Source organism: Motacilla alba, chromosome 3 (assembly GCF_015832195.1).
Source record: "Motacilla alba alba isolate MOTALB_02 chromosome 3, Motacilla_alba_V1.0_pri, whole genome shotgun sequence".
Classification (NCBI taxonomy): domain Eukaryota; kingdom Metazoa; phylum Chordata; class Aves; order Passeriformes; family Motacillidae; genus Motacilla; species Motacilla alba.
In genome coordinates, this window is record NC_052018.1 from 47,803,583 (window position 1) to 47,827,956 (window position 24,374).

At 37.4% G+C, this 24,374-nt stretch overlaps 1 protein-coding gene across 3 annotated transcripts in view; it reads right to left on the reverse strand.

Annotated features, from left to right (window-relative positions):
• HS3ST5 (heparan sulfate-glucosamine 3-sulfotransferase 5) overlaps positions 1-24,374 on the reverse strand; it is a 191,193-nt gene that overhangs the window by 96,461 nt on the left and 70,358 nt on the right. The window contains exon 1 of one of the 3 annotated variants that reach the window (XM_038130908.1): positions 20,653-22,204. The exons of the other annotated variants lie outside the window; for them this stretch is intronic. The gene's annotated coding sequence lies outside the window, so the exon portion shown is untranslated. Of the gene's footprint in view, positions 1-20,652; positions 22,205-24,374 lie in introns of those variants that run through there. 3 annotated transcript variants of the gene reach the window in all.

Below are 24,374 nucleotides of genomic sequence, written 5' to 3' on the forward strand. Positions count from 1 at the left end.
GCCTCATGTGACACCTGCAGCTGGTGGGGAAATGGGAGCTTTCCACAGGCACGCAGAGGGACAGCTGCCAGGTGCACGAGGCAGCACTCTGGGTATGGATTCATTGTGTATCAGTCTGTACAGCCCAAAAAAGCAGCCTATCGCTACCCAGTCGGTTGTTTAAGCAGAGTAAAGGCTGCTTTTTTAGAAATTGGTTCTGTACTTTGAGTGAAAACAGTCAGCCATGAAGAATCCAAAAACTTGCCTGTGCTAACAAAATTATCTTGCTGTTTCCTGGTTTCCATCATAAACACACACAGGAAGAGTCGCTCTGCACCATGTAACAGCCACATTTGAGATAGAGCAGCAGTCTTCATTTCCAGTTTGCTTTTATATCAGTCCCCAACCTGCCCAAATCCTGTCAACCATTATCATATTAACAGCAGATTTGAAATATGTTTTTCCTTTGCAGACCAAAGATATTCAGTCTCCAGTCTCAGATGGTTAAAGTTTCACAGTGTTCTCCTGTCATATGTCAGATTAATTAACTCAGCCCCGATTAATTTAAACTCAAAGTTTCTTTTATTCCACCTTTTAAAATACCAAATTCCACAGACTTCCTGCAGAGATACACAGGCACAACAATTCCCATTGCAATTTTTCATTATTCTTTACAGAGATACTGTGCCATATTCCATATTCCCACTAGAATTGCACTGATGTGGCTGTACTGACATTGGTAAAATTATTCTTGATTTACTTTGGCACAAAAGAGATCAGCATCATGTCTACTGGGATAAGATAGTTCCTCCCCATGGTCATATTTACTTTACTTAAGACTACCAAAAAAAAAGTATTGCTTAGACAGTTTCAATATACCATCTTTTCTCATAGGGAAAAAAGAAAAATAAGGAAAAATATAATTACAGGCTGGTCTAAGGTGAACTGCTGCTTTTTGTGGTTACTTGGAAGAATGAGAAGAGTATCAATCCAGCAAAATATCTCTGATGTTCAGTTTTACGTGTAGTCACAATATTCTTTATCCAATACTGCTTAAGAAACAAGGACTGAAAAAAAAAATCTTTCCTCACAAAAAAAGGGAGGCAGCTTTCATTAAAAATTGAGAAAGCAACTGAAATGAAAATAGTGTAAGCTCATGTTCTTTATTTCTGCACCCAAGTGTTTTCCAGCTTTAGCAAAACACCAGCAGATCCTCTAGAACAGATCACCAAGAATTGCTGTCTTTGGCTTGTGGAGTTTCATCAGCTAAGCAAATAGGACATCTAGGGAGAACAACAAAAAAAGAGGCATTGATGAATGAAGATTGTCAAGGATAGGCAAGAAAGTGACAGAAGCTGCTTCATCGAGAAAGGAAGATGAATGCTTCAAAAACTTTCTTTTCACATTGGTGAATATCTTCCACTATTTCTATTTAACATATCAAGATTAGTGCTATCTGAAAAATGAATTGGCTTTTTAGAAGCCAATTAACATTGGAGAATAACCACTTTACTTCTCATGCATATCAGTTTTGGAAATTAAGTGCACATCCTTAGGGTGCTCAGACACCAGAGTGGTAAGAATAACACAAGACCTCAAAATGAGTAGAAACTGCTCAATATTTAGACATTTTGAAATAATGCTACTTGTGATAATGTTTCAACATGCTGTGAAGAAGAGTGATAAAGCTTCTGTGGATGCACAGAAAGTTTGTTTAGCCACAAATCTTGGCCAAAACATCTTCTCTTTCAGCACTAGTTTGCAGCCCTAGTATCTCCTAATTAATCTAAGAACCTATGAGTTACGTGATGCAGCCAAGAAGACTTAAAGGCAATGTCCTAGGCCTTTCTCAGTCAGGACTTCCACTAACGTTAATGTGAATAATTTGCATAAAAAGCTTGCAAAAAGGGTTCAAAACGTTAAGCAGCGGCTCTGTTAGCTCTTCATCCTGACATAACAAGCTGGACATGAAGAGTACTGATTTAGCTACATGTGTGTACTACTCAACCCACGAGCTTTAAAGACATGCAGATTAAAAATTTTCTTAGGAGTTCCCACAGTGCTGTATCACCAAAATCTTTTGCAGCTGAAAAACCTCTTTTGAATTAAAATAGAAACAGAGTATTTCCCCCCCTTCCTCTGATAACAGAACCACTATTTTCTATACTTTTATGGTGATCTTCCCTGTGCAATTAGGGCATGCATTCTAGGTTTTACTTTTCCTATAACTTGAAGCTTATTTTAATTCATTCCTCAATGAAAAATGAGGTTCTTATGTGCTCCCTTTACTCTGGACTTTACAAAAGTGCAACAAAATATCATTGTGCTTAAAGAACTCCAAAATACTGAAAAATACTGAATAAAAATACTGAAAAAATATTGAAAAATACTGAAATACTGAAAAAAAACCACAGAACAAAACACTCATCAGCAAAACACTAGCTTTTCAAAGCAGGTGTTTATAGAGAAAGAGCTCTCTTGCTGTCTTACAATCCCCCCTTAATTTTGCATAACAGGTATGGTTAAGTGGCAGATTGGGTGGATCTGGCACAGCATGTGACCCAAAAAGATCATCAGTGGCCATTCTCTGAAACCTAAGGTGCTCTCTGCATACAGCAGCAGAGACTGAAATGGATGTCAGAGGCAGCTGGATGCCAGAAAATGGAAATAGTTGTGTGGGTCTATCAAAATGCTGATGTTGGCCCAGCTCCCTACATCTCCTTGCACTCAGGCTGAAGTGACTTTTGATGCTCATAAATCCTCCACTTCTACCTCTGGTTTTCTTAAGAGATCAACAGCAAGGCAATGAAAAAGGCAGCAGGCAGAGCTGAATTGAACATACAGACATATTTTCAGCCATGCTCTCAACCCCCTGCCCTAAACAGGTACAATTTCAGTACAGGTAGGGACTGATGCATGTCTGAGGAAGGGGTTTAATCTACCAAGTTTATTCCATTTAGGACTACTTTCAGGACTACAAAGAAAGAATCATCCTTAAATCAATATCCGAGAAGATATATGTCCAGTAAGTGCTTACTCCTCTCTTCATAATCTTCTCTGGAGACCTGTGAGACAGATGGTTCAAAGGACCTAACCCTCATTTCTCTAGAACAGAAGGCTTTGCCCTTGGGCTTATTGCTGTCACAGCATGCATGTAATGTCCACTTCTCTTTTCTTCTCTTTTTCTGAAGCTGAGCTTGCCCACCAGTTGAAAAATCCTGTGGTGACTCATATGGACAATGATTATTTGTCATCAAATAAGCTTAAAATTATACAGAGCCAGAAAAAAAAAAAAAAAGAGAGAAAATAAAAATTTTTAAAAATCTGCAAAATTGTATCTTATTATTTTGGGGAACAAATTTTAAACTTTTCAAACTAGCTTTGCTGAAAGTCTAAAGAGTAATCTTATTTGCAAATATGTGTATGCAAATGAACTGTATCTCTCAAATGAGAACTTTCATAGACAAACTTTCAGGTTCAAGAACCCAGGTGTAGCAGATGTGGTCATTTAATTTCTACAGACACATTTCTGATGAAACAGATTAATTTTAAAATGTGCAATATGGACAGAGATGCAGCAATTTACACTGCATTTCAAACAATTCCTGCTCAGCATTGCTAATTAGGAAATCCCAGCAAAACAAAAAATATGATACCTCATAGCACTGTCAAAAGACTGAAAACCAGCAAATTCCAAACACTCCAAAGAGAAAACCTCAAGAACTCCCAGTGCAACAAATCTGTTCCATATGAAAGCTTTATAGATCTTGTTCAAAGCTTCAACAAATGCAAATATCATCACTGCATATAGGCTCTGAGCTGATGTCATTTGCCATACCTTCTTGGAATTCAATGATGATACATTGATTTCCACTAATGAGGGTCTGACCAAAAAAAAAAATGCTGCATTCATTCACCTAAGAAATGCCTTCCCCCCCCCCCCCCCCCCCCCCCCCCACACACTTTCCAACTTTATTTAGCTTTTCTCCAGGGGAGTAGAAATGCAGAATTAGCATTAAATACATTCAACACCCTCACCCAGAGCCAACCACACTGTAAGTGCAGGGGGGGGCATAAGAAATTCACCACTGTGTCTCAGTCTTAGTATAGATTGAGATAATCACTGTCATAGAGATGAAGAAAGGGCAACACAGAAGGTGTTCTGGAGAAGTTTTCAGTTGTCTAGGAAACCCATGGCAGTAATTGGGAAACAAGTTAGGTAGTTTTAGGACTCCAGATATAAGTACAGTTATAGCATATAGGAAGAAAGAATAGTGGAAAATAGTTTAGTTGGATAATCCCTCAAAAAATTTAAAGAAGAAAATTTCTGAGAAACAAGATAGATTGGAATAATAAAAATAATTTAAAATATATCCTGCTGTTTTAGCAGTATTTTTTAGTCCTATCAGAGTACTATGTTTTTTTCAGATAAAGAACATGAGTATAACTTTTCTTAAGAAGAGTGATGAGTGACCCAGTTTTAGAGGTAGCATTCATACTGTTATCCTCTGGCTTTTATGTTTAAAAGATTATCTTGACATTAGTAAAGAAGCTTTACTGTATTTTTCCCAGTTAAGTTTTGGACTCTACATTTACAGGGAAAGCTAAGCTGATAAGAGAGAAGAAAAAAAGGTTTCAAACAAGAGTTCCATTAAAAAAAAACCCAAACCCTTTTAAAGATACACATTTCTGCAATTTCCTTTTGGATTCCATTTCCTACCTCGTCCCCCCTCCAAAAGCACTTGTTGGATGACTTATTTGAAACTATCCCCCATCTAGAACTCAAAAGCTATGCACAGTGAGGCTCCCTAGGTTGCAGCAATTTTAAGTAGGACACTTATTCTCCCCACAGAAGAGAGCAAAGCCCCAGGCATCCAGTGTACTTTCCTGCCACTTGTCAGAAGTACTTGCTTTGTTTGGTTTAGAAGCTGGGACTATACCAAAGATGAGAGAAGGGACTATGACTATTTAAAGAAACCATTTTATTCTTGCACCTTGATAGAACTGGAGCCCATATCATGGTCAGGTCATCGAGTTCTTTCATTAAAAATATTCTTTCACCAGTATCACAGATACAAAACTCTTGTTTTCCAAAAAAAGTAATGTATAAAAGTAATTTATGCAAAAAAAAAATTACCTATCCAAGCAACAGTTAAAAACACACTCATTTTGCTCACATGCATTTTTTTCTCGATCAATATTACAAAGATGGTCCTTGTCTGAATTTTTCGGTAATCTAAGTCAAGCTAGGAACAAGACTTGAATGAGATGTTGGTTGCCAGGCCAGATAAACAGATTCACCCTCATTTCAGTGTTTCAAAAGTTGCTTGCAAATTGAATATCTTTTGTTCAGGGATGACATGTTCTTGGAGGGCTTATTGCAATGGTTACAACCTGCACATGTTGACCTGAAATATACCACAAACAGTTTGATTTAAGGCCAGCAGGAAACTTGTACCCTTTACTTTCCTATGAGAGCAACTTAGACATGTAATGTTATGATAATATCTTTGTAGTTTTGAAATGCAAAAAGCCAACCATATAATCATCACGTTCTATTCTACATAATTACAGTAATTTTGCAACATATCCAGAATGTAAACACAAAGGAAATGTAATTGCAGTTTTCCCCAACAGCTGGTAAAATCACTGTTTTAAACTTAAACCTACAAAACCACTGTCATTCCTTATGCTACTGCTGCCTGGAACAGCAGAAAACAATCTTTAAACTTTGTTGGTTTATGAAATATATTGATTAAACAGTTGACTCAAGTCAGAAATTTCAAATACTGAAACATCCCAAGTGATATAAGAAGGGGTTTGCGTATTGTCAGTGGAACAAAAGAGCAGAGAGCAATCGCACAAAGTGGTTTTGATATCAAAAGGCTGAATTGTCACAGCTATGAATCATCATAAAAAACTGCTGTAACAAGTAATACAAGACTTTGTAAGACATTCTTTAGTGAATCATAGATTTAAAAAATCCCAGAACAAAACCTCAAACCATTTAACTTCTTTTATATTTTTTTGCCCCCATCAGAATAATATTACACAACACAGAAAACTAATTTTCACATTCTAGTGAAATTGGGCCCTATTGTACATGCCCTATTGCACATGCCCTGGAAAGAAATATAATTTTCTCATTTTCTTTAAGGTATCTATGAATATTTGAGAAAATATCAAGACTAAAAACATCCCAGCATTTTGATTGATTGAAAAGTTAGTATCCACTGAATAGTTAATATACATATTTTGTTGTGGGGTTTTGTTTTTTTTTTTTGGTGGTGGTTTCATAGTATCACTTGCATTTTATCTACCTTTTTGTTATTTTCTCAGAATATGCTTTCATATCTCCAGAAGGGGGATAAATTGTAGGGAAACAGTATTCTAGTTATTACAGCTTTTGCCATCAGGAAGAAGACAGACATTTTTGTGTGGGATAGGTAGGTAGACAGCACTTCGAGCTTCCCATGGTGAAGGGAAATGCGAATGGTACAGATAAATCAGACAAATGGTACGCTCTGTACACATACACGATCTTCTGCTTTGCCCAGCACTCAGGCTGCACCAAACACAAAACTGATTTATACATATTTTAAACAGGAGGTGAAGTTCCAAAGAGGTGGCATGGAACAGGACTGTGTGGTGGCACAGACATCTAATTGTTGGAGCAGGGGAGCACAGCTGATATAGCAGGTGCATCTATAGCTGTGTGCAGGACACCAAGGATTTCTTCCCCACTGTCCCAAGGGAAACCTCAGTTCCAATACCAGCTGCTAGAAACATTCAGCTTTGCAAGTTTGGTTTTTCTAATATGACAATCACATTAGGGACAGAACTGAATGATGAAACTAAGCAATGACATTTTTTTCTATTATTGAATTTTTCTTCTTTGAATAAACTGGGATCTATTGTCTCATAAGAAGTGCAGAAGCTTTGCAGCAGTAAATACTATATAAGACAAAAATATTTCTTATTCATGGATCTGCTAGCAGTTTTTGCATGATCTTGGTTAGCTCTACAAAATAAGCATTTAAACAGCCAATACAAATTTAATGAGATTAGTTGACAAATAACTACCTATTTTCCTTGTTCTGGACCACTTTATCAAAAATTCATAGGAAAGAATCCATAACCCAATGGCTTTTAAAGACAGAAGACAGTGTTATAGGTTTTCAATGAAATCTGAAAACATATTAAGATTAATTCTTCAAAGAATTTCTACAGAGCTTAGAATATGGTAAGTGTAAAACCTCAAAATCTATGATGACAGTTAATCATCTAACACAACAGAGTCCATTTCCTAAAAAAGACACCTCCTTGAACTGAGCTGCCTTACCAAGCTTTAAGCTTAAAGCTTAAAGATTAATTTAAAAAAATACCTCAGTGAAAGATGGTTTTGACACATCATTAACATCCCTCATGCCTTCTTATGCAATACTTGGCAAACATTACCGCATATTTAGAAAACAATAAATAGAGTATAGAAAGCCAGCTCTAAAGGGATACAAGGGATGTTTTGCATCTCCAACCTATTCCTAGAAAAAAAAATACCACTTACTAAAAATTTATACTGTTTCTGTACATGTGTGTAATTGTAAATTAGTTTCAGTACAAAAAATACTCTTTAACTGTTGACTAGTAGCTGTGAGCTCTCCCAATAACACTGAAACCTGTGACATCCATTTTAAGAATATGTGAAATAATTCTTATACAAAGCTCCAAGGATTAAACAGGGAAAAAAGACAGTTTAGACCTTTAGCATTCCCCACTGATGAAAAACTGTTCAGAGCCAAAGATTTAACTGTGTGAATACAGTCTTTGGCCAACAACCATACCAATAAGCTCCTGCATTGGGCACAGGTTGTATAAAGCTCAGTCATATGAGCAATAAGTTGTAATGAACCCACAAGGGAGTGAACACTGAGGAAAAAGGGGAAAACACTTAACAAGATGTGATCAAACAAACGAGTCTAAGAAAATGCATTGAGATCAGAAAGCCAAATAGAAAATGAAACTGATATCTGCATAGGCTAGGGTGTTAAAATTGATTTTACAATAATTTCTGCCACAAATTTTATGTCACTATAATTTAATCTTGATCTCAAATTAACTCTCTATTGTATCAGCTCTTACAAGCAGTATTCTTGGTTTTTCTATCTAAAGAATGAGTCTCCTTTATCTGTGAGATGCATTTTCCCACCATGTCCAGCTAGACCCTTCTGACTTCAGCAATGTGACTGCTCTGCTTGATGAGGCAAGACTGAACCTTAACTGAGGTTTCACATCACATTCAAGGAATGCATACAGAAATGAATCCTGAATGTGAACATGTGCTCTGGGAGGTGGATGGGGGCCATTCTCTGAAATCTGACAGATTTTACTGCCTTGTTGAACAGTTGGGTCAGCAGAAAGGACTCTCAACTCTCCTGGCTTACATGGGCTGTGCCGATAATGGTTGGACTTTATTAGTCTTTCATCATCATTCTGTGACAGTCTAAGGATTTTTAACTGGTTCTCTTGTCATATCTCTTCAGGAGCAACTAGCAAAACCCTGATGGGCCTTCCAGGACAGAAAACCTGCAGGAAGTCTGCAGAAAGGGACAGGTCTAAGCAAATGGTACAGACAAATCTTCTTTGCTTTATTTTCTGGCTGAAGAGGATTTTGGAGCTATGTGTGTTGGGCAACACAATGTAGAAACACTTGAGCTGAAGGAGCAGCATAACCCTGGCCATGCTCTCAGGCTTTCTCAGCAGAATAGTTTTTTAGGTACAAAGGTGCTGTTCTAGCTCATGTCCTCCAAATTGTTGAAAGTGAATGCATCATCTCAAGTCAAGGGGATCACCAGCACATACAAATTCTACAGCTTTTCTCTCCTTCACTGTCCTTCAGAATGGTCTTAAGCACCTGGGATCAGAATTCATCCAAACAGAAAGTTAGACTCTTATTTTTCAGCCGTTTTTCCTATTGTGGTTCTCTTTTCCTTCCTCTACCTCCCTCCAGGAATATAGACACCAGGCACACTTTTTCCCCTGAACTCTTGCTACCTAAGTCCTGGATGAAGTTACTTCTAACTTTGAAGGTGAAGTGCTGAAGACTTGCTGGTCAGAGAATACTGAAACCTCCCAAAATATGACAAAACCTTATGAGGAGTTAGGCAATTTTTAATATGGACAAAAATGTCCCTTTTTATTTTTTGGCACAATACAAGCTTATTTAGACTAAAGCACTCTTTTTCTTGAGCCCTTATGTTTAAAGGAGTTCTTTCCTCCACCAGTGTACCTCAGTAACATAGCACTTCTCAGAAATTGACACATAATAAATTCTGTTTAAGAAGGAGTTTTATTAATAGTGTCTTTTGGCTCTGGAAAAAAATCACCCAATAAGCCCTAAAAGACAAGGACTATTTCCTTTGGGTTTTGATACAGTGTGAAGTTTTGCAGGAAATCTTTTAAAAACAACATTAGAACAAGCCAAGCAACAACAGAAAGGTTATTTTTTCACCAATGGTGGTGCTTTTGACTCTTGTAAACTCCTGCTGGTTGCTCACTAGGACATCTCAACCAGTGATATTTACTCCTTGTGTCTCAGCTGGGAGGCAGAGAGGAGCAAGCAGAAGTGTGGTTTTAGCAGAAGCACTAAATTGGAGACTACTATTCCTAAACCACGACAGCTATCAACTTCACTCTTTTCTACTATGTATATTTGTTCAGCAACAATCATTGTTAAAAAATTGTAGAATGGTATAGGTTGGGAGTGACCTAAAAAATCATCTAGTTCCAAGTCTTCTGCCATGGGCAGGGACACATCCTACTTGACCAGGTTGCTAAATGCCCCATTCAAGCTGGCCTTGAACACTGCCAGGGATGGACATCCACAGCTCCTCTGGACAGCCTGTTCCTGTGCCTCACCAACCTCACAATTCTGCATGCCTACCTAAATTGTCCCTTTTTTGGTGTGAATTCTTTATTCCTTGTCCTATTGCTATGGTTTCTGATCAAGAATCAAAAAATATTAATGAATCCTGTGCTAGAAAGTCCTGTGCTCTTATGCAGTAGGGAACTCACCATTTTCCTGTATCTATTACTCAAGATATTAAACTCACCAGGAAACTGGAGCTGCTCTTAGAGATACTGCAACAGATATTGCCCTCTAAAGCTTTGAGAAAGAAAATTATCCCAGGTAAGGGAGATCATTATTATGGCTGTTCTGCTGACTGCTATCCTTTCAGCTGACATATAGGAAACCAGACCAAATCCAGAAAAAAGTGGTACACTGAGGTACCAGCCCCACATCTCATGCCCAAGCACAATTTGCTGACACCACTGTTAACACCTTTAACTGGTGCTACACACTACCCTCCTTTCTCTGTGGATCACTGGCTGGTACTTACACACGTGGACAAGACAGATACATTTTTCCTAACATTGCAAAGCTGTCTCTGTGTGGCTTCATCAGTGATAATGCTGACTTGTAGATCTGCTCGGTCTGCCAGAACTCTGATGAGGGCTATGTACATTTCAGATGCTCTAACTTACAGTGGAATATCTTTCTTCATAAACAACACTGATTTTGACTCTGTGCTTTTCCCTGCTGCTGCTCCCATAGACAGTACAGGGCAAGCTCTGTGACAGTGATTGTAAACCCTGACATAAACAGCAGGATTGTTATCTGTCCTTCAACAGATAGGAGCACTACCAGCAGGAGCCTATTTAAGCTTATTAAACAGGCAAGGTCATTTCACTCTTGTCAAAATTTTGTTTTCAAATTTCTCTGTGGAAAGAAGTTTTCTTCATTTCTTTTATAATTCTCCTGATGTTTTCATTCACTGATGAAACTTCTCCAAAGAAAGGAGGAAATGTGACAATTTTCATTTTAGTCCCTTAGCTACATGTATTACTTCTACCTTATCAACAAATATGTATTACTTTGCACAGTCATGTTAATCTCTATAGCAGCCAGCACAGGAGGTTATGTAGTCATCTTCAGCACTCTGCAGATATGTGTTTTCCATTATACTGTACTCAGAAAGCTTTTCTCCCTGGGGGGGCTTCTAATGTGATATTTAGCTTGAATCCTAATGCAGCTAAGCTCCATCAAAACCATGCATACGGACTCAAGGGTAACTGTAAATAATGCAAAAATAGATCAATACTAATCTTGACTTGTTTGTATGTAATTCTCACAGAGCTCTTATGACTCCAGCCACATCCTGTGCCATAGATTCTGACAGGCTGCTCACTCCCAAGCTGTGGCAGGGACTTCAGGAGTATGCAACATCAGTACTGCTCTTACAGATCATATGTGAAATGTAAGGAGAATGGCATTCTCACTCTCTAAATATATATAAGGATATAATCTCTAGAATATGCTGTTTTCTAGAGAAGAATGAAGTTAAAGACGTTAAATAATTAGCTTTAGTGTTGCTCATTACTGTGGGACTTAACTTTCTGATCCTATTGTGTTGAGTGATTGTGTTTTATTTATCCAGCTTTTCAAGAATAAACAGACTTAGAAAACAACTATGACTTATACTAAATCTTAAAGGAAGTAAACTGTTTTTCTATATTGTACCTGTTATGTTAGTAGACTATATTTGTGCATGTGTATTCTATGTTAAAAAAGTCAACTATTCACAGTCATTTATTGAAGAACTATTTGAATCCAACTATTTATTGCACCCTATTAAATAATAATAAAAATTTAGTTCTTAAAGTGTGTGTTTTTATTTTAAAGCTAGAATCCTGTGAAAAAATACCTAATTATCTTCTAAAGGTGTTCTATTTTGAATTAATTCTGAATTATGCAATTTCCTGGACAAAGAACTGCCTTCACTCTTCTTCCCCTATTCTGTTTATCTGTTGTGATTTTTCTGGTTTTGTTTTAATATTCACCAGCTCTTTTTAGTAATACCAAGCAAAAAGCTGCTTTTTCAAACATCAGAAGAGCCGTATGTTGAGGAAATCAGCTCCTTGCAGGGTTCTAGAGGTAGATTTTGCTCATTAGAAAGTAGCAGACAGCTTGCTGACGAAGGTTCTAATAAGCAAATTAAAGCATTAATACCATGAGCTCAGGGTTTTGTCCAACATAGCAAACCGTATGCCGCAGAACTTGGGATCTCTTTCCAGCTGTCAACTGCCAGTATCCCTGAGTTCCTGCTAATTGGCGACACACCAAGGCAAACAAGTCAGCTAATTCCAGAGCAGTGAACTGATTAACTTCGGGTGTATATACATATTTATAAAGGGAGTGTTGCTTTTGTCTCAATAATCAAAACTAGGTTTAGTTGCAATTTTAAAAGTTGTGGACTACAAAAGTAGTAATGGTACAAAAAACCCAACCCAGGACTAATTCTTTCAAGTAAGTGTTTGAAAGCTATATTGATGCCAAAAATAGAGAATGTATGTATGTAGAAAACTGGGATTGATCAGTCATTGTATCATTCCTGTCTACTCATAAAAGCACCACAATTATCTTTCTACTATAAGATAAAGACATTTTACAATATAAAATTTTCTCTACTTTAATTCTGAACAATTAGATTAAAATAGACTAGTTTTCAATTTTTTTATCTCTTTAAATTCATACACTTTTATCAGAAAGCCACAGACTGAGAAAATGTCTTTTTAGATCTATAACATCATAAAGTATTTCCTTTTATTTTTTTTCAGTGTAAATATGAATGTTTGGGTCAGCAGGTGCCAATCTCCACTGTCATGTACCCTGGGCAGTCTCTTGGCTCCACAATCAAACCTAATGTTTGCAGGGTACAAGATCCTGTAGAGCAGCCAGGAGAGCAGTTCTATTCTATGACCAGAATTTTGTGATTTGGTAAAGAAAACAAATCTAAAGAAATCAAATAGCTGGGAAAGGAAAGCACACTGATAGGTATGCTGCAGAGTGATGGCATTAGATGCTGTAGATGGTGAAGCAAGCAACTTCTGATTATATTTGTATCCCATGCATGCCTGATCTTCTTAAAATCAGAATGTGCATCCAAGGATAGGCCCGTGTCAGGGTTACCATTTTTTAAGATCATGCTGATAGAAATTGTGGTCTATTTTCAATACAACAGAAGCAAAAAACGTTCTGAAATCAGAAGCTGAAAACCCATATCTGGTTAATAGCAGCAGTGTCTTCCATTTCAAATCAGAAATAGGTGTCTTGTATTTGTACTTCTGGTCCCATCACTTCTGCATTCCTGGTTTCAGTGTGGCCCAATTGGAAGAGAGAGCTGGAAAATGTTCCAGTAGTCTGCCTTGCTCTTCTGATGGAGGGAGCTATGATTTTAAGCTCCTTGAAGATGGGAATTGCCTTGAGATTTGGCTTCCCAATTCCCAGTACAAAGCAGTAGAACCCATCATTGGTTAAAAATAGAATTATTGTGATGATACGTGGTCAGCTATCACTGGTTTTTCTTACTTTTGAGAAAAAAAAACCCAAAATAAACCTTATTTTCCCCTCAGAAATGGACAATAGTGTTTTAATCTACAGTTTGTCCTGTGTTTATTGGTCAGGTTCTCTATACATTTATTATTATGACTTCACAATTTCAAAAGAATCACCTTGAACACAACTAAGTTTAAAGAGCCCAAAAGATCAGGGATATTGTTTTGCTGGAGAATGGAAGATCTTATTCCAGTACTACCTTTCCATGACCTCCTTTATAATTTAGAGCAACTCCACACTAGCAAACAAACCTTCTGTGCCAAATCCTTGTTACTGTGAGTTTCCAAACAACCTTTTTTTAAACAGATTTTCTTACTGCTAAAATGCTATACCTGGCAATTATTTTTAAGGGTTTTGTTTTTCTTCTTTTGCCCACCAAACTAGTCTTAATTTTATATGACATTCTTTTCCTGGAGGTCATTGTGTCCCTTCTGAACACTGTCCACACTCATTAAATTGAGCCATTGCATAGGACAGAATGCTGCTATGGCTGCAGGCAGGAGCAGGGATCCTAAAAGATATGTATTCAAATATTAAAAAAATTATATGCAATATTTTCTGTTTCCTGAATAAGCAAATCAACAGAGGAAAGGGTTGTGCTAAAGTATCTCAGCTTGAGTGTGACAACATTAATTATACACTGTAACATGCTGATTTATAATTATGAAATCAGTAATTTAATTGGCATCTAATGCAGTAAAAACATTCCTGCCACTGTCATTATCTGAGTGCCAGTGCCTGACGCTTTCAAACTTAGTTAAGCTGTCAGAAATTGTTATTCTGTTAAATGCATATACTTGCAAAACTGATAACTATTTAAGAAAAATGTTTTAAAAGGTGCTACTACATGACTGATGAAGGTACTATCTACACATTTCAGACAAACCAGCCAGGCTCACTGCTGGTCCCCAAACACCTCTCACTGTTGGTAGAAATAGCATCTATACTCCTTGGGAAGAGAAGCTGCCACTGAATCCCACCATTGGTATTTGGATCACAGATTATGTCAATCTGAGAATCAGAGCTTAACTCCTGTGTGTAACTTCATCTGTAGTTGTGTGTTGTAGATTTGTGATGGGTGGTATAAAGTACAGATTAATGCACCCATCAAAGCTGAGTGGCCACTTTGAATGAAGCACAGACGAACTGTACAAGAGTTGGAATCAGGTAAGCCAGTTCATTATACTCGAGGTACTATATGTTAAAGAGCCTGGGGACTAGTTTTGCTCCTACTAGTCCTTTCACTCCTGAACTAGAGATCACAGCCAGAACAGCAGGCAGTTCTTCAACCTTGTAGACTTGGGTGAAGAGCCTGATCTTCACAGAGGGAGTCACACAAAGGAAATATATCAAAATAACCTTAACAGGACAGTGATCTGCATGAATGATGCTCTGTCAAAAGAAGAATCTAACTTAAAAACTGGGTACAGCAGGTGGTAGAAAGCAGAAAAGAGAATAAAAACCCAGGGCTGTAGTCAGTAAATCATTGTACAATGGTTTCTTAGCCTTGTTCTACGTGACATATTGTGCCTGTGTAACTATTTCTGTGATGGAAGGGATTCCTTCTACTGAAATTGTTTTACATCTCCAGCTGCTAATGGGTCTGAAGTACTACCACTCTATGCAGTTCATTAAACCCTATGGGAAAAAGCCTGGATAAGCTAGATATAACTGATGACATAACAACGTGAGCTGCTGAAATATTTAGGCATAATTTTCAGTTATTGCATACTGGACTTTTTTGGCTTCCTAGCACAGTTGAAGTGCTGCAACTGCTGAGTGTGAACAAGACCATTTTCTCAGATCATTTTAGAAGAGTGTCAGTTCCTTAGAGAATATGTCATTTTGATATAAATAAAAGTATTCTACTAAAAGCTGCTAAGCTAAAGATAGATATAAGTATAACCAAGAAAAAAATAATATTACCAAGAGCATGGCCTATGAGGATTCTTTAAGGCAAATGAAGAACTTCACATTAAAAGTATCATACTGTCAGATGTGTATATATGGAGTAGGATTCAACTCATATTAGCAAGAAAGTTAAACAACAAACTACAATGGGAATCCCTCTGCCGCAGTGGAGACATGCATTTCCCTGGGGTGATCCATCCATCCATTCCCAAGGTTGTGTTTCACAATGTCTTTGTGTTTTCTATAACAAAGGGCTTTCTACTTGCAATTCTACAGCCTGTCTTTCACTTGCAGCTCAATTCTCTCATTGAAGTCACAACAGAAGTGTTTTTGCATTTTCTTATAACAATATTTTCTTGTTCTTATGTGAATGACCACCACCCTTCTTCTATCCTTTCCCAACATTTTGGTTACTCAGTGGACCAAATGGCATGCATGCAGACAGCTTAAATGGTTGCAGCACCTGCTCCCATAATGTGCTGCCATCAGCACTTAACAGCATTGTGCCCATAAAAGCTGACAGTTTGAGCATATCTTGAAGACATCTTGAAGACAATAGAGGTACTACTGGAGCTTGTGTGCACGTGTGCTGGTAAAACACCTGATGCAGATGGAAGCAGACCTGAGGGTGCTCAGCTGTGGATCTTGTCACTTCTCTCCACTTTTCCCCAGGGAAAGTTTTCATTTTCCCTTTTCTCTCTCTCCTGTTTTTATCCTTGCCCAAAAGCTACTCTGACTGCCCATATATGCCACCAGCTAGGGAGCCTGCTGATAAATCTCTGTGCATGTAAATCTGTCTCCTTTGTGCCAGACTAGATGACTGATATCTTTCAAACACCTTATTTTCTGCAACTGTAGTTAGGTCAAAAAAATTGCGCCCTCAGGCAGAGCTAAGATGGAGGGAGCTGGCGGAAGCCCTTCCCTAACATCTGACTTTCAAATACTTAGCTTATGTGCAGAGTCCTGAAGACTGTGAGCAATACACAGTAGCAATAGGATTACAGCCTATGCTGGTAGAATAACTTAGTTGTTGATGCTCAGTCTTTCCAATATTTCCTATAGCTTCTCTTTGAAAGTAAGCCTCAGCCTCACAAGCACTTTTAAGTATGTGGTAACATTAATAATCACAGAAGAATTGGAACTGTGAGAAGTAAACTCTCAAGTTTAGTACCTGTAACTCAAGACTCACAAGCTGCTTTGATCAATATAAAGGCAATTAACTGGAACGTGAAAAAGAAATAAATACAAAAAATATAATGAAAAAACAAAGCTATTATTTAGACAATTGAAAAAAAAAATGATCCAGGAAATGCAAAAGGATGTGGATTACTTAATTAAACTTCTTCTTGAATTTTTATTATCAATTGTCATCACTAAGAGGATTCTCAATGAGAACATCATCCCAATTTTTAATCATTTCAAATACAGATCTGTGAAGCATTACACAATTACCTTTTATTCTTCCTTTTCTCCCATACGAATCGTAGAAAAAAACCCTGTTTTTAAAATAGCATGCTGCAATATATAATGGCCAAGTATTTATAAAATATTACCTGTTAGTGAGGCTTCTCAGAATAGTGAATTGTTACCTATTGTCTAATGAAAATGAAGCTAATTCAAAGCAGTCACTGATGCAGAGATACCAGCCACAGCAGAGGGTACATTTTGTAATGAAAAACATTATGTCTTTAAATGAATGAGAAAGAAATCTGAAATGAAAAAAGTTCCGGTTCAAGTACACAAAACACAAAAGTCTTCTGTTAAGGCATTTTGAGAGATGCCTGACCCACCAGCCTTCCAAACCAGGCAGACAGTAAGTGAGACACAGCAGAGCAAATTAGGAACACACAGACATAGTTATGTAGTTTCTGGAGCAGACCTGATTCATATTCAGCCTGAGAGAAGCCTAGGGAAAAAGCTAGCCTGGCAGAAGTAGTCTGTTAAAACATTTGCTTACTCATTTTGCTATTAGATATAATCCATAATTGAGCATTAAGTAGTTTGCTTGAGACAACTCAGTGTTGGGAGTGCTTATAACTTTTTGTGAGTGTCCTAATGTGCTTTTCCTAAAGAACTAGCTTCTAGCAGTTATTTTTACTTAATTGTTGAGTTATAATTGTTAGGCATATTTCTGGCCTCAATAGCTGTGCAAAAGTTTGAAAATTTTATCAGAAAATATAAAACCAGAAGGCAAATAAAAATAAGTGCAACTGTTGTTGGCTTGTGTTCACTTATTTTTACATTGTGATTTTTGAGCAGCAAAGATTAAGTGCATTCTTATATGTTTTGCTAAACTTGAGTTGATATCTGGCATATAGCAGAGAAGAGAAGAGGAGTAAATAGGATGCAAGTAGGACTTAAGGCTTGAAAAATAAGGGCTTTCTGGAACTGGGACTTGATCTGTCTTTTGTATGAGCTAATTTAGATTATTCTTTGCTAAAACACAACTCAGCGCCATATTAATTTATTCAAGTTGTTCAAAAGTAATTAGTGAGCAAGTCAAGAAATAAAATTAATCAATGTTTCAATATAGTATGTGCCTGGGAAAAAAAAAGAATATAGGGAAAAAGAAGCCTTCATTTATATTAAAGAAAACTCACTTCACATAAATAGTAAATGTCAGTTAAAGCCAAGGGAAATATGTACCATGTTCAACAGTATTAAAACTGACATAACATGAATGATTGTCAAGAACTGATGGTATCTGGCAATGTTAGGAATTATTAAATAGGCAAGAGATTTTTTTTTATTCTGTTTTGCCATTTTTGACAGTTTATACTCCTAGAAAGAAGGTTCATTTATAGTTGTAAAAATGCAACCTATTCAGTTTTGTTTCATATTCTCTGATTCACTTGAGCAGCTATGAAAAGATAATTTGGGCTCAAATAAAGGCTTTTGTCATTGCTGTCAGCTTGGCCAAATACTGTTTTGAGCAATCTGGACAAAAAATCTGACAGTATACTTGGTTCAACACAAAATGAATAAAGGCAACTGGAAGCAAAAGCTGCTTCTTACAAGGGGAGGGCAAGTGAAAGAACCTGCCATTTTCACGTATTTTTTCATCTTTATCTCCTGTTAAGGACTAAAATCCATTCATTTTGATCTACAAGTTTCATTTGCATGAATGGGTGCCTCCAGAAATTAGCCTGTGTCTGAAATACAAGTTTTTTAAATGAAAAACAGAGTCTTTGACACTGAGTGTTGGCTCAGCCCCCATTGACTTGGGGTTATGTGAACACAGCATTTGCAAGTTGTTCTCTTCCATGTATATTTAATAAAATATGGTTGATTGCCACTTCCTCTTTTAGCCAAGTGACACACAGTTTCTGTTTTCCAAAGCCAATCCTGCTTCTTTATTCCACCATTCCCCATCTTCTCCTCACATGCCAATTTCTATTCTACGAGATGAATGGCATTCAGGAGGGAAACAGTGGTACCAAAATTCCAATTCTGTATCTTAAATTAGTTGATATAATTTTATCTGACGGTTAGGACCAACATCGCCTTGGTATTTATGGAAGATAATGATATATCTCTTTGAAAAAAGAACTTGTACCTATGTAAAAGAGGACTGGAACCAAAAAAGTCAAAAAAATCCCACACTATCTTCCCTTATGGAAGATAGAAATTTTGGAAGACTACAAAAAATTAAAATATTATATTAACCAAAGAAAGTTTTAGCAAGAGAGAGATTTTTGGAAGATGTTGCTGTATTGTCTGAAGCTGCATATGAACTTCAAAACAGAAATTCTCAGGAATATGCACCATAAATGTGCACACTGGAATGTGAAAAATAAATTGAAATACATAAGGCCATTCAGAACCATTGCTTCTGCTGTCAGAATTAATGATTTTTTTCTTTTTTCCCTAAGGGTTGATTGCTAACACTGTACAGCACCAGAGGCTTCCATAAATTTGATGAAAAAAAAAGCTATTCCAAGCCCCAAAACTTACTGTGTCCCACTCAGAGTTGTATCCACAAGATAACATTCCTCAAATTAAATGTTTTCTGATAACTTTTGCATTACAGTATCTTTTTTTTCCAAAACACTACAGTCTGAACACCAACAACCCTTGGAAGGAAAGCAAATATAATCACATCATTTTGAAAACACACACACACACACACACACACACACACACACGTACACACATAAAAAACATTCACAAAAACCACAGACATTGAAGAAGTAAAGAAAAAGGAAAAGTCAAAGCTGCAAGAGTTGTAAGGATGTGAACAGAGCACCTCCCATCAAAGGAATATTTGTGTAGTGTTCTTCTGCTGTACTCAGATACACGAGCTAAGACCTTTGGGTCACATCCTCTGGGAGAGAGATGTGGTTGAGTCACTAAGGCAGGATGCAGAGGGCAACTGGCCCCACATCTCCCTGTGCCATTCCAGAGCAGCTGTACCACTCCTGGTATACAGCCCTGAACAGAGCCATAGAGACATCTCAGCTCACCTGGCACTGATGAATCTCAGCAGTTTTTGCTGAAAGAGCAGCTCAGTCTGCACTTTCCTTTGTGGCTTTTACCATCCATTTTTGTCTGTCTGGAACCTAAAATATCCAGTTAAACCTAAAATATCCCAGTTTTCCAGTTAAACCTAAAAACCCAGTTAACCTAAAATATCCAGCACCAACTGAAACATCCAGTTTTACTGATGTGTAAGCCTTTGTTATCTGGGTGACTAAATAGGACTGCCTAAAAACTAGAGAGTTTAATTTGGAATGACACCTCTCCCTTTTTGCAGCACGGACACACTACTGAAAACACCTTTTGCAATTCCAATTTTCCCCAAATTCCTTCCAGAAGGCCAGAAATCACCACAGCACCTTGCATTTACATCACAAAAAGACATAAAAATATTCCTCCAGAAAACATACCAGTGCACGCAACAGTGTATAAATAAATAAACAAATATAAATAAACATTATAAATAAAAACATCATAAATAATTAAACATTAGAAATAAACATTATAAATAAACAATGAAAACATTGTTTATTTTTTGCTCAGCAAAATGACCTCTCTTACCCTAAAGAAGGTATCCAGAAACTGCTGTAAAGTTGGCAGACGGTTCTGAGGAGAGGTTGCATAGTTGGGGTCTCCAAACTAAATGAATTTTGTCCCAGGTTTAATTAATAAATAAAGTTTTTATGGGAAGACAGGAGGCAAAAAAGCGCTTTCAATATGACCTGTCTTAGAGAGGTAAGAATTTTGAGGCAATGTGCTCTAATGGGGTCTGGTTTACATGCATCTCTTCAGTTATATAATGACAGCCTTTAGTTATCTGACTCACATCCTACCTCTCAGTGTTAGGTATGAATCAAAGCCATTCCTGGTCAGAATGAATTATCCTTTGTCACTGGAACACCATCTGATGGAACAAGAATTATATAAACTTTCATTTTAGGCAGTCCCATTTTTTCTCTCAGTGGCAAAAAAAAAATCTTTAAAAGTTGAAAGCAGAATTAATTATGAATTTACTCGTTCATGTAGAATAATCTGTCTTTAAAATAGCTCAGCATTGAAATTGCCTCAAAGGCAGAAACATCTGCTGCAGAGCAGAAGCACATACACCCTGGCTAAAAACAGAAACCTGAGATTTTACTGTTTATCAGCTTTGCCATTGCTTCTACTTAATATTGGTGCCCAGTTGCATTGCAAGCACTCTTGAAGTTTAATGATTACTCTGAGTGGCACCTAAAACACAATATGCAGGTAGGATGAGTATGTGAAAGCAGAAAACCAATGTCAAAATGCATTCACATAAAATGTTACAGTCCTGAGAAACCTGCCTTTTCAGCACAAAAAGCTCATGCATACATAGATCTCAGAAGGATTGTATTCAAGAAACAGATGGAAGTCTGCATATTTTTCAAAATGAAAAGTGAAGAAAAGGAAATAGCCTGCAGAGAGCCAGACAGTCCAGATCGCTCACCAGTAGCTCACCATTCAGGGACTAGGAGGGCAGGGAAGGGAAAAAACCAAAAACAACAGCGAGCAAAATTTGCTCACCACAATAGACTGTAGTATTTGACACTGGGATTATTAATTTCCCTTTACAAGAAGAAGGGAAAACTCATTGTGCTGGGGTGAGACACTAGCTGTGCAACTGAATAGTGCTTGCAGTAATGACTAATCAGCTAAAGGGAGCCTGCAGCAGGGAGCAAGTGTGTTACGCAGCCTCTTGCCTTGAAACAGCAGCTGGGCTGACTTTGAGAGAGTAGAACCTCAGCAGAGCCTTTCATACCAATAGGAAAATGCACAGGAGCAGGTAAACACACAAATACACCACCTATGACCATTCCTTACTACTTGGAGGTCAGTGGGTGCCAGCAGATCTCTGGGAAGCTTTGAAGCTCTGCCTGTGTACTGCCCTGAGCCAGTAGCTCCCAGTTTTGTTTTCACCATGAATGGAGCAGTGGGGACTTGTTCTCCTCACAGAGGCCTCTGTTCCTCATGGTTTCCAGCCCTGCTCACAGTAACACAGAGTGAAGGCAGGTTCACCAGGTAACAGTTCTTGTGTTGGACAGACTCGCTGGGAATTTATTGCTGTTTGCTGTTCTAACCTCCTGCAAAAACACACCTGTTAGAAGCCCTGTTATTATAGCTTTCAGTACATATGCTGCATATGTTATAAACAGCCCCTGATTTTCTGGGATAATTTCTGGAGGGTCCCAGAAAATGGAAAAAACATGAAGAATACAGAAGATGTGTATTATAAGTATATAAATTCAAAAAGTAGGTGAGAAAACAACAACACAGTAAACTTAAGGGAAATGTAAAAACACAGTTTTGACTGTGCACCACAGATATCCTAAGGGATGTGAAAATGGCTAGTGATGTTAATTGTACCACAGGTGACATGATGCTCTGTATTGTAGTACAAAGCATCGTGTCACCCGTGGTACAGTTAATTCCCAAGCCACGTAAGTTCCCTATTCAAAAGCAAATTTATTGACTTCTTTAAATTATTGGCTTACAATCAGGGCACCATAACATTTCTTTTCTGATAGCTGTAAAGTAGTGCAACTATCCTTCTTTCTCCCTGTACACAATAAAGGGAAGAAAAGAAGAGAAAATAAAATTTAAAAAAAACTCTCTCGTATACCCAAATATCAGAGTCTTATTTTGCCTCTGATAACAAACAGGAAAATCCATATAAAATTAGTCTTTTTGTGATGTGCACCTGAGAAGCAGACAGCAGAATTTTTTAGCATAATAACTCACTGTTAGATTTCCACTTTCCATGCACCAGTGACAGGGAAGAGAAGAAACCATATCTGTGCTTTTTAAATAGCTACAAACTTAGAAAAACCCTTCTAGAAATAGGAAAATCCAAGGTCCCAGAAGGGTAGAGTAGAAAAGAGCTTGTCTGAAGCATTTTAACCACTGATTCAGTTCTGGCTGTGTTAACTGCTGACTCTATTAAATCAGCTGAAATGACCACCAGTATGGTCCTAGCCCATCACTGGTTAAGAGATTAAAGAGACTTGGATGTCCCTGGCTCTTCAGCCTGCAGAAGAGCTCCACTACCTTTACAAGAGAATGAATGCAGTTCATGCAAGTGGAAATGAATAGAGAATGGTCATATTTAGCAGTGGATTTACACAACCCACCGCCTGATGAGCTGGAAATCAAGTTCAATTCAAGTGCAACCGTTTCGAAATTCAGAAAACCATCTTCAGAAAAATCACTCATAAAGGATTTAAGCAGCAATCAAATAACAGGCTGTGGTACTGAGCCCATAATGGCAAAACAAACAACACAGAGGAAACATACTGAAAAGCTACAATAACTGATAAGATGGAGTCACTGTTTGGTTTTTTTCCCTCTCTTGTTTTTCCATTATGTCTTCTGGACAAAGAAAGCGGAAAGCCCTCGCCAAGGAGTTCCCCTGTGTCACAGTTAGCTCAAGTGCTTTCCCCAAGTCCCACTGGTGTAAAGGAACATATTGGCAGGGAAGGGACATGGTTATACTGTTCTGGCAAACTCCATCTGGCATATATGTCCCAGGGGTGCTGCAGACAGCTGGCATTAGTTTTAATAGTTGGATTCAAATCTTCCTCTGGATCAATGTGTACAAATCAGACCTGTAACTCTGTTGCTGTGTTCCTGCACGAGGCAGGCTTTGCCACAACTGGAAAACACAAGAGTTTTCTTATTTGTTAATTTTTAAACCCAGAATATTATCCACTTAAACACCAGTCACTCAGCACCGTCTTCCCATTTTTGTTGTTCTTCTAGCAGACAAAACTAAGTTTAATGCCCTTTGAAGGGAATCTATCGCAATCTGTCCTAATCTGCTGAAAAAGAAACCATTATAACCACAGCTCAATCCCCACAAACCCCGGATACTGAACTCTCCTAACAAAAAGATCAAGTCAGTTAAAATTAATCTCTTCTTCTGCTGGCACTACTGAATACTGTCAACAGACTGGATCAAATGCTCCTACAAGATTCTCCATAAACAAAATCTGGCTGAAATTATACCTGAAGAATCTGCGTGCCATCTGAAAAATTTAAATGAAGAAAAAATTTTTAAAAAGCTAAAGCTGTTACTTCCTTCTTTTTGACAGTTATACTGAATTAGCACTTTAAAAACTAATTTAATTAATTATTTTAATTAATTTGATAATTTAAATGCTTATCAATACTACAGCAAGGAGTCTAATAATATGAATGAAAATAGATGTTCGTTGCAGACTGTATCATAATTCAAGACTGTGGTGCAATACCACAGAAACATGGGCAATATAAATGGATAAAAATGTTAACAATAATTTAAAAATATGCCTATTATCAATTACTGGGGAATTTTACTAGCAGGAAGAAGTATAGCAGCCAAAAGACTTTTTCACAGCCCTACATTAGGGAATAATAAACTATCACCCCAATACTGCAGACATTAGTCCTTGAGAACAGTCCCACTGAAATTCAAAACCTCAAATGTTCTTTTTAAATTATGCTTTAAAAGGTTTTTTTTCTTTGAAAAAGAAACTTTGAAATCATTCCAATATCTAAA